We start from the raw sequence: 12549 nt of genomic DNA on the forward strand, positions 1-12549 counted from the left end.
CTACTATATATATACATATAATATATGTGTGTACGTAAACTTTGGTAGGTGAAACGATAATTAGCCGTACATGTTAGTAACCTTGGTTCGGTCTATTGTATTATTTGAATACATATCCGAAGTAAAAAAGAAGAAAAAAAAAAAGCAGAGTAGATGAATATGATTTTTGATCGCTCGCGGATGAACCGAGGAAGCGTGACAAAGGTAGAGAGGGTGGGGAAACTGAAGGTTGAAAAGTCTGGGATTTCTCTTTATCTTTATCTTTCTCTGTTTCAGTTTCGTCTCTCTCGGTTCTTATTGTCTTCACAGGTGGCATATTGCGCGTGGTTTCATGGTGAGTAGTCTTCTGTTCTCTGTATATATATATATATATATATATATATATATATATATATATATATATATATATATATATATACACATATATTTTTTTTTTATTTTATTTAGTTTATTTGCGTACGTGTGAGTGTCTGCTGGTTGTAAAGTATACACATGTGCGCGCGCAGGTGTAAGTGAAAATACCGCGGTGGTGGCAGGAAGAATATAACGGAGAACAACAAAAAGTAGAAGAACAAGAAGAAGAAGAAAAAGCTGTAAAAAAGGATGAGGCAGATAGAAGTGCAAATGCATGCAAGGATAGTAAACCAACAAAATTGATGAATAATAATAATAATAATAATAATAATAATAATAATACGAGTGAGGTAGACAAAGCAACGAAACTCTTTATCACTGATCAGTTGACACGCGATACACTCTCACGTATCTTTTTATACTATTATATTAGTCTCTTGAAAGCCCCCATACAACAATAAATATATAAATATATATCACTCATTCACTCTCTATCTATATATGTGTATATATATTTGTTTTTTATCTATCTCAGTGGTCTATTCGTGACCGTCGCACCTCGTGACTTGGGTTAGGTCGCTCGCCTTTGACTTGCATCTCTCAACCTCTTCGACACTATTCTTCCAACAGCTCTTGTCCTGATAATCCGCGGTCGCGGTCGCGGTTCCAGGTTCCGTTTCTTCTTTCTCCACCTTACACTTCTTCCTCGTTGATAAACGACGCGTTCCCGTCATCGCCACAATAAAAAACCAACCCACCACTACACTAGCTCCAGAACAGGTCGTAGCTGCATCAGGGCTGTTTTCTTTTTATCACCGACTGCTCGATAACTTCATTTCATGTGTAATATCCCTTGTTTTTATTATTTATATTTTTTATAAATAATAAGAAATTTTTTTAAAATAAAATGGTATCGTATATATTTGTTGCTGTGTGAACGACGTTGTCTGAGTCAGTTGAATGTCAAAAAGTAAATACACGCATATTGAGTGCGCGCGCACATTGATGTCTAACTCTCTTTTTAGTCTCTCTTCTATCACTTATTCGCTTCTATTACTCTTTTCTTCCTCACGTCACTCTATTCTCAACTCCATTTATTAATTCTTCATTATTATTTACGCTATCCAACAATATATCTATATTTATATGTTTTTAAAAGCCAGCTCTTGGTATGAGTAAAAAATCCATCAGCTATGACGTTATCTGCAACAAATAAAAAATATATGTTTAGTATTTTATAATTAATTATAATATTTTTAAGTAGAATTTATTAGCAAGACATTAAGGGAGACCACTAGTGTGAAATTTTGAAAAAATATATTTTTTTTTGCATATTTCGATAGTATATACCTTCAAAAATGACACTAAAATTTCAAGTAGTTTTTGAGTTACGGTGATTTGAAGAGCAGCCGCGTATAGGTTTTCGAAAATACATTTTTCATAATTGCAGTTATATTATGGACCTCCAGTTTTCAAATCAAATAAAAAGTGAAATTTTGACAGGCCAAAAATAGTCAAATTTTAGCGCGAAATTTGAAACTTTTTTTTTTAAAACTCCGCCATTTTGTTAAATTTAAATTTTTCTTTTCAACCGAAAGTCATGATACCGGAAACACCTTCTAGTTTAATAAAAATTTTTGGTTTTTTTTATTTCATGCACTGAAGGTTGCCGTCACTGCAGTAGTGACTTTTTTTTTGGAGCTTCGGGAGATTGCGAATAACTCGGTGAATTTTGAATTTTTTGGTCCAAAAATTTTATCATATATTCATTATATATCTAGAAATATATCTTTCAAACATTAAAATATTCTATGCAATAGTTTCCTTTAAAAAAAATCCCAAAAATTATCTTTTTTCAGACGATCACATTAGTGTTCCTTTTAAAATAGTTTTCTGATAAAACATGAAAAATTTTCTGAATTTATTAAAAAAAATCTAAAAGCCAACCGACCATTCAGTCAGACATTAAATGCGTTAACACACAAAATGGAGCATTATCTAGTAGAAGATACTGCTGGAGATCAGATAGAGGGAGAGATTTAATTTAAATGGTCTTAGGATTGGATAAAGGGTCTACATATGTAGATAACATATATATAGAGCATATGGTCGCATCAATGTTGGCGTGACCTCGGTCTTGCCAGACGCCCGCCTGCACGAATAATCTTATGGCTCCTCGCGCGATTATCGAAAGCCGTCTCTTTATAAACTTCCTCACTCTCCCACGAAGACCAACAGTTTATGTATAAGAGTAAAAAGCAAACAAGATACTATTCAAATATTACCAAAAATAGTTTACAATTTAAAATCTTTAAATAAATTTTACATTTTCTCTATTTCCATCTCGAAAAATTTAAATTCACTCCGTTTCCGTTACAGAGAAGCTTTTGCGTCAGATGATTATTATATGAGACCATCGAGTTTTATTTTCCAGGTGTTTTCAGAGCTATTTTTTTTATACGTCTCTCATTCACGTGCAATCAGTCGTCTATGTAATGCATATATCATGACGTCGACGACATCCAGCAGCTAAATTAGCAATCGATTCGACCGATGCTCCATCCATTACTAATTTAAAATTTATCCTGACATTATATTTTTATTATACTTCTGATGATCCATTGTAGCTTCAGATAACGAATAATATTTTTTATCAAAGACCTTTTGAAAAATAAATACGAGTATTAAAAGAACGGATATCGTAGTAAGGAAGTGGGCCGCGAAATAAAAATAAACAAAGACACTGTTCCCTTTTTTATTTTTATTTTTTTTTATTCAATTTGAATTGTCGCTTCTTCGAGTCTTCGTCTTCTTCCTCTTTTATGCCGTCAGTCTCAATCACGATTATTTTAAAGATTTTTTTTTTTTACTATTCTTTTTGCCTGTAATTACGCTTCAGGAATAAACAATAGGGGATGAAAGAGGTGTCGGTATATGCACCGTGCGTACTAACAACTTTTATTCCAAGAAAATATATATTTCCAAGTAGTATTTTATATTTTTGGCGGCTTAAAAATAGCTAATCATTATCTCAAATGCATACACAATAAGATGGTAAATAAATAAATATGTGCATAGCGGATCACTTTATTTACTTATATAGATATATATATAGATATATGTTTTTTTTATTTAAAAGTAGACAACACTTTTGATGTATCTGACATATGAGTGAGCGTCACTGTCCGACTAGTTAGAGAGTGCACGAAAAGTAGAACACGAGAAGGTGACGCAAATGTTTCTCAACTAATTAGAGACGCATAGATTGACGCTAATCAGCGAAAAATGGCTGTATTAACAGTCAACTTTGAATTGATCTAGTTACATTGGATTCACTTTAACGAATCATATATGATTTTTAGAATAAATACAATTGAAAATATATTCAAATAAATTTCGTTCCCGTAAACTTTAAATCAAGTTAACAGCTAAACTATTAGAAATACACGAAAAACACAAGAGGACGAATTTGTAGAGAATTAAATTTCCTATAAAAAAGATATTCACAAAAATTTATCTAAACTCAATAGTTAATTAGTTATTTTAATTATAATTGACAATAAACTATTTTACTCTTGAATGTGAATGCAGCTGACAATTGTCAATTTAAAAAATTATGAAAGTGAATTAAATGTAAATTTTAAAAAATTAAAAAAATGCACATTTATAGAATTTGAAAATCAGTATGTGCATTTTTTTTATTTTTTATATTTTTAACTGCTTAATTCGTTTATTTGTAATTTAAAATTTGTCTCATATCTGCTACATTCCCACTCATTTTCGTTACATATTTTTTTAAAACTTTATATCCAAATTTAAGGTAAACCATGAAAAGTTCACGAAAATCACAAAGAAATAAATTTTAGAGATTTAAATTTAGTAAAAAAATTTATTTAAAATTTTCATTTAAAATAAATAATTTATTGGTGATTCAAATTTGAATGTAAAATAAAATATTTCTTGACAAGTTTAAATTTACAAGTCAATAAAATTGTTTTTGTTTCTGAGATAATGAGCACAAGTATAACGGTATATTGTTATTTTTTATATTTTAATAATATAATATAAAATTATAAATAAATAATCTTTATAATCCGAGATTTAAAAATTGGAAATATGACGCGTGGGTAAATACGTGGGTGAGCTCCCACGAGTAGAAAAAGAAGAAGGTGAAGGAACGTAGTAAAATAACGCGGATACATATCTCTTGTCTCTTTACTAGGTGTTTTTATATGGAAATTGCGAAATTATAAAACAACAACCAGTAGCAACAGCAACGTCGTCATCTTGGTCGAGGCATTGCGTGTTGCAATAATACACGAATGCAAATTTAACAGAATGACAGCTAGGTTTGGTTGGTTGGTTGGTCGATCGGTCGGATGGTTGAGTTCTTGTAGGAATTCACATTGAGAAAATGCATCAGACTTTAAATAAAAGTGACGAAAATAAAAAAAATAACATGTAGAAGATGAGGATGAAGATGAGGATGAAGACAAAGTGAAGAAATATAAATAAAGTAAAAGAAGAAAGATAAAGAGAACGCGAGTTGAATGTAATATTCTCCGAGCTTCCGGCGTAGAATAGAGTTGAAGAGACGTGTCTTTGATGGTTCTCTACTGCTCTTTCTCTTGAGTACGTGTTGCTCGTGCAATGCGTTCATGCCAATGTGTTTCTTCCATTGACAAATAAAAATAAAATAAATATATAAATAAATAAATTGACATGCTCTCGTCAATGAATTGGATGAATTTTTCAACCAAAAAAATTCAAACAGAGATGTACATTGTGTCAAAATGTCTTCCGGTGGAAATGAGCTAAGAGGAAATGTAAGAAAAAAATATAGAAAAATTTATATCCGATCAATATTGAGCAAGTTATTTTTTCTTGTACTCTTTACTTCTTTATAAGTGCAGATAAAATGCGTTCTCTTGATTTTATTACATATATGTAATATATATCGAATGTACAGACTCTAGACGTGATACTTATTGCTGTCATTTCTATTGCCATTATACTTCTTTTATAGACTATATATTTTCCAGAGATCCAGCGAATTTAATGCCATTATTAAATAGTCTGCTTTAAAATCGAAACTAAAAAATATCAAGAAGATTAATTACGATAATAACAATACGAAGGCAGTTTAAATATTTGAATGACCCATTTTATGTGGATGGTCATAAGAGCGAGATGAACTCGATTGATTTTGGAGCTGGAAAATAAATAATAATGGTAAAATCAAGCCGAGTTTTAACAAAAGTGTATCATCCGATCGATATTTGCTTTGTATAACAGAATCTACTGGTTTTGTAGCAGTATAAAATGGTCTATTGCCTATGATATTTGCTCTTACTGATGTAGTTGAGTAGTCAAGGAGGATACGTCGAAATGCTCAGTGACTCGTTGTCGTGACGAGTCATGAAAAGATTAAACGAACAAGACGTAGAGCGACCGGTTGTTCTTGAGGACAACTTTACAAGTCCCCACTTTACTTATATATTATATATATGTGTATAAATATGTGTGTGTGCATTATTGGTATGGGTTTTACCTCAAGTTTGTAGCTGTGTCTGGTCATGATGATCACCAACATCAGCACAACATAACAGTGCATGCTAGTGCATAACAGAGCCAAAGAGAGAAAATAAGAGAAAGAAGAATGAGCGACACAAAATGGCGGGGAGTCAACTGAGATGGCCATCAGCCAATTCTACTTGCAATTTTCCACGTTTTATTTAAAACCAAACGTATTTTAATTCTTTTATATTTAAGCTACAATAATATTAGTCGAGATATCGGAGTTCGATCGATCGACACGACGCGCCCATAAAGCCTTCAGACTTCAGATTATTATTTTATTCTTTTACTTCGTTTATATTCTTCATTCAATTAGAGAAAAAATTTTTAAAGAAATGAAAATAAAATAAATGTCCAGCTGATAATTTTAGAAAATATAAATAAATATTATTTCGTTGTTACAGTTAAGCATATATATATTTACATATATATTATTGTTATTATTATCAAATTATTGGTATAAAATATAAACAATAAAGATTTTGAGTTTAAACATTTATGATTCATCATTTTAAAAGTCATCTGACAAGTTGAAGAGTATTATTTTAAATTTTATATAAATATATTCTGTAATTTTTATATGGTTCCAAGTCCAACGTCATTATTATTTTTTGTTATCTGAAAATAAAAAATGTACTCGTTGGAAGAAACGAAACTTTTTTGTTTTTACAGAACTATAAAATAATAATGTTGAAATAAATTATCAAAGTTAAATAACAATGGACAAGTATGTGACGTATAAGAATATTCAACAATGATCAACTGCGGAAGGACAGAAGAATAGTTTTTAGTTGATAGTTAGATTTTAAATGGAAGAAATAAAGAACCGGGCAATAGTGACATGATTCCAGAGCATATACGTTAACCACAAAATGTCCGAGATTAACTTTGCTCATAAATTATTTCGTAGCTGCTCTACTTTAGTAGAAGACAAAAAAAGAAAAAGTTTAGAAAAATAATAATAATAATAATAATTATTATTATTATAATAATAATAATGAAGGAAAGAAAGTAAGAAAGAAAGAAAGGAGGGAAAAAGCCAATATTTCCCCAGCAACCAATAATATTCGTGATAATCTTAGAGATGAAAATGTGTCGCGTAATATTGAATTTTAAAAATTTTCTCATTTGTCGCACCTGAAGTACTTGCAACTATTGATTGCTTTCCCTCTCCCTCGCGAATAAAATTAATTTTAACTTAAATAATTCAGTGATTTTAAAATAACACGAGGCATTTCGCAAATTGCATCAGCATCAATTCAAGCACTTCCTCTCCCATTCTCTAAACATCCGGAATTTTTCATCCGCCACAAGAGAACAAAAAAAAAAAAAAAAACTGCAAGACAAAGTAGTTTTTATAAAAAAAAAACTAAAAGACCCAAATTCAAATTCCTCAACATGGAAACACACATACTCGTACTAGTGTACTCTAGTCTAGATTCTGTGTAAAGTTTGTTTGAGTTTACGAACGCGGTTTGCCGCCAAGGATACCTCGAGATGAGAGAGAGCAAACCTGTACTGGATTTTGGGGCGTGTTGGAGCAAAGAGAGGATGTACATGATGTAATGTAACGTTAATTATGCCTAGAATGTTTACTGGCTGGCATTCGATGCTGCTGGTGGTGATGCTGATGATCGTATCACGATGACGACCATGATTCAACATTCTCATTGTACGTGTCCAATCACTATTGGTTTCCTTCATATACCGTATGCTTAAAAAATTCCTCAGCATCACTTAAAACAACTCACACTACAATACGATGAATTTACAGTAATAATAATTATTTATTATTTTGTTTATTTTTAAAATTCAACCAATATGGCGATTGAATAAATATTTGCATATGAGTAGCCGTCTACATAAAAGTTACGTCTGTGAAAAGAATATAAAGAACTATGGATATGTATATATGGAGATATATAGATGTCTCTGTTTAAAGGACGCGTTAGAAAACGACCATGTATTGGAGTATAGTAGAGTTGTGTTGGTAAAGGGCCATTATATGTACGAGAGCTTTTGGATTAGACTGATGTATATAAGAAAAATATGCACGTGTTTACTGGTCAGCTCTTTATATGTACGATGATGATGATGGAAATGAAAAAGATCGAGGCCATTCTCTGTATTCTGACACACACTAGTGGACACTCATACCAAGACCAAGACTAAAACTAAAACTGAGAATGAGAGAATGTTGAGAAGAATATTCAAACCTTACTAAAAATTTAGGGTCCATTTTAAAAAACTAAATGTATTGTTTAAAATTTTTTCTTAAAATTCAGAAACAAAAGTTATAACGCAATTTTTAGCACAGCTTTGTTTTGAAATTTAAGCTTTTGAAAATTTAGTACGCTTATGAATATTAGCATAATTTTTCAGAATATCCAGATGAGTATTTGTAGAATTAAGAACGTTATTCAAAATATTGATACCTAATCTTGTATGAAATTTTTAACAGAAAATATTAAAAATCCAATAGAAGAATCCAATTTAATAGTTTTATTTCTTATTTAGAACTGATATTATTAAATTCTATTATTATTCTTAATGTTAATGTATATTCAAATATTAAAGTTTATAACAAATATTTCAAAATTAATTAACATTTTATCAAATTCAATATCTTTCTTTCGCACAATTTAGAACCAATATTAATTAATTATATGATCTTTCTTAAAAATTCTAGCAGATTCAAATTCAAAATTTAACGAATATCTTTAATTTTTCTATAAATTTATCGAGACCTTTCGACCTAAATTTTAACATATTGAATGTATAAAGAATATTTTTCTATAATTACTACTGCAATTAAATATTGAATTTTCTATATACCCAAAATATGTTTGTATAAATAATATAAAATTTTGATATTTTAATACGATAATGGCGATAATTATGAGCAAATAACAGTAGAAGGTCGTTTGAAATTATTTTTAAGTAAACTGCAATTCGTACCGTGGATTTTTTTATTTTCTTTATGTCCCACTTATCAAGTGTTAATTTAATTATTTTAGATAATGATATATTTATACAATAGCCATGATAAAAAGCTATTGTCAATAACTCTACGTACGTGTATTTTTTTCAATTATTTAAATCTTTTTACCAATGACATCATATCACTCAAACCTATTCTCCACGTCATCATGCATTTTAGCCACGTAAAAATAAATCGATTCTATTTTTGTTCACTTAATAATTTTCTAATTTTATTGATTAAAACTTAATTTTTTTTTTTTTTTTTGTAATTAATCTGTCAATTAAAAATAAATATATTGATAAACAAAAATTAAAACGTAATTCAAAATTGAAACAATGAAAATAAGTCCGAACATAAGTTTCTAAAAAAAAATATCAAATATATATAAAATAGTTAATAATTTGTATGACTAATGACAGTCACTAATGACACACTTTTATCACTGAATAAATTCTATTTTTTGAAACGAAATCACGCCATTAATAATAATCGAAAAAATATTAAATTATTTTGTTGACTAAAAATGCATTTACTCCTATCTTACATAAACAATTAAATTCTTTTATTGCCAATCAAATTTAAAAGTAACAAAATACTTTAATTTTTTTTTCTTTTTTTTTTTTTATATCAATGGAATTAAAAAAAAATAAAATAAAATATATAAGAAAATCACTGACGTAAAACTGAAGCCAATATAAAGACTTAAATGAGTGTGAATGTAGCAGACATTAGAAAAATTTGTAACTATTCATAAATAGAGTAAATAATTAATAATATAAAATTTTAAAAAATGGGCATTCAAAAATTAAAAAAATGAATAAGTGCATTTTTTAAAAATATTATTTTTTTAATTATTTATAATTTTAAATTTATCTGATGTCTGCTACATCCACACTTGTAGATTTAAAATATTTTTTTTTTAAATTTCACCCGCGTTATTTAAAAAATGAACTTAAAAAAAAAAGTATATATATTCACTGATAATTAAATACGAACACTGATACTTTATCATTAATAAAAAAATAGTATTATCATCACTGATAAAGATTAGAGAAAATTTAGTAAGATAATAAACTACCTAACGTTATTTTCTACTTAATAATAATAATTATTGATTTAAATGAAAAAATATAGGCGTAAAATGAACAAGTACGTCAACGCGTCGGTATAATAAATTGCAATTTCGACGTTCACAAAATGGAACTCGCTCAATTATTATTTATTCACTATAAAATAATTTATTTATTATTTTCACCCGCGCATAAACTCTCGATATTTAAAATAAAATGCGCGAATTATAATTTAATAAAATTTAAAATTTTGAAACACAGAAAATTAAAATATTAAGTAAATAGAACACACACACAGTAAAAAATTAATCACTCGTCTACCGTCGGTAAGTCGATTAAATAAAAAATAATAATAAAATTAGTGGCATGAGATCTATAAATAATCATCTAACTATTTGTAGTTTGGAGAGGTCATATACTCTTTTGTAATTTCGTCACTATTTAAGTCTATTTATTTATTCATTATTATCATGAGTGTGAATATAGCAGCCATCAAACAAATTTAAACTTTTTAATAAACCGAATAAATAATTAAAAAAATAAAATTTTAAAAAATGCGCATTTAAAAAATTAAAAAATTAATAAGCGCATTTTTTATAAATATCATTTTTTAAATTATTTATCATTTACTCATAAGTTTAAATTTGTCTGCAGCTCCATTCACACTCGTTTATTATCATTATTATGAAAATTTAAAATTTAAACTCACTGAGAATAAGAAAACACTGAAAATATCGTACCTTGACGACAAACTTTTTCGAGTCCTTGAAAATGATAACGGAAGTAAACGTGAAGAATTGGTTTAGTGTACGAATCCGGATGATATAAAAGATGGGCGTAACATACAGGAAACATAACACCGTCTTGCTTACTCACTCAAACTCTTTCGCTCACTCTTTCATGCACTAGGCTTAGTTGGATATCACACTTTACTTTTAACGGCACATAATAACATACTGAAATTACGCTAGGTAGTATTAGTACATACTCGCATATGAAAAATAAAAAAAGAGGTTATGAAAAAAAAAAAAAAGTAACCAATAAAAATCGAACCTGGGAGATTCGAGCGTGGTCTAGAATCCGTCGTCGAGGTCTTCGTCGTAGTCCAAGGGTGGTACGAAGCCCGGCGTTTGCGCCGGGTCAACGTGCACTACTGGAGAAACTCTGTCGAGAGAACACAAGCCGCACACCGAGCACCGAGTACGAGGAGATGGCGTAGTCGCGCGTCCCACAATATTAAATGCTCTCCAATCATTTCTTCTTATTCTTCTTTTCTTCTTTATATCATTTTATTATTTCAGTTAATTATCTTCACTATCTGCTGTACAAAACACTATCTTCATCATCAACATCATCATCAGCAGTAGTGTCATCAGTATCAATATCATAAACCTATCACAGTTATTTCAGAAAACTATTAATTAACACACAGAACAAATAATATTATCACTAATAATAGTCTTCATAGCACCGATAAATTTTTATAAATTCCTGTATATTTATTCTACTAAGCAATAAGTTCATTTGGTGCTGACACCATCCAAGTTTCCTCGTTTTTATTTCTCGGTATTTAAACTTTCCCAGCGTAAACTGAACAGTGAAAAGAGAACACTCACAGTAACTTAATAACTTATTTTTTTAAAAAAATATATGTGTATATTTATAATAATTAATAGAATTATGATCCTGAAACTTTAGATTGATTGCAGACGAGACATTTTTTTAAATTTTAAATATGAGTTTGAATGTAGAAGACAAATTTAAAATTATAAATAGAGTAAATAATTTTAAAAAAATATTTTGAAAAATTGCACTTATTAATTTTTTCATTTTTTAAATGCGCATTTTTTTTAAATTTAATTTTATTTATTATTTATTTATTAAGTAATAATTTTAAATTTGTCTATAATGTCTGCTACATTAACACTCACAATTTAAAATTTTAAATAAATAAATAAATGAATTAAAATAGTGAAATCTAAAAAAATGCACATACTGACTTCTTATTGATCTAAATATGCATTTTTTTATTTTTATCATACTGACATTTTATTTATTTATTTAAAAATTAAAAAAATTTCCACTTATCACAATCATAAATTGACACAAAAACTTTTTGATTTTTTTTTCTCCAAATCAATTACAAAAAAAAAAGAACTAAAAAAATGCACTTGTAGAAAATTTAAAAAACTGTAAGTGCAATTTTTCCAAATAATTTTTTTTTATAATTTATAATTTTTAAAGAAAATTTTTAAACGTCGGGTAGCTTCAGTATCATTAGAATTTGTTGGTTTTTATTTAAATTTAAATGGAGGCTCAGATGAAACCGTTTGGTTGCTGATTTACAATTTATTTGTTCAGCGATTGAAATAGAAAAAAAATATAATTTAACGTCGAGTGTTTAGTATGAAAAATTATAAAAATAAAATAAGTTATAGAAAGGCCTGAGAAAAGAGATAAAATAATTAGACAAAGAGCAAAGCTTGTTATGGATGCAGGGTAAGCGTTGGCACAAACAAGGACGGTAATAAAAGTTAGTTTTAACCGAGTTATAAATGTTTTACG

The 12549-nt window shown here is 28.6% G+C and overlaps 1 protein-coding gene across 9 annotated transcripts in view; it reads right to left on the minus strand.

Moving 5' to 3' along the window:
• LOC103580284 (uncharacterized) overlaps nt 1-12549 on the minus strand; it is a 64484-nt gene that overhangs the window by 40439 nt on the left and 11496 nt on the right. The window contains exon 1 of one of the 9 annotated variants that reach the window (XM_053742301.1): nt 11038-11364. The exons of 7 other annotated variants lie outside the window; for them this stretch is intronic. The gene's annotated coding sequence lies outside the window, so the exon portion shown is untranslated. Of the gene's footprint in view, nt 1-912; nt 1103-11037; nt 11365-12549 lie in introns of those variants that run through there. One more of the 9 variants, XM_053742299.1, reaches the window with a different exon arrangement.

Source organism: Microplitis demolitor, chromosome 10 (assembly GCF_026212275.2).
Source record: "Microplitis demolitor isolate Queensland-Clemson2020A chromosome 10, iyMicDemo2.1a, whole genome shotgun sequence".
NCBI lineage: Eukaryota > Metazoa > Arthropoda > Insecta > Hymenoptera > Braconidae > Microplitis > Microplitis demolitor.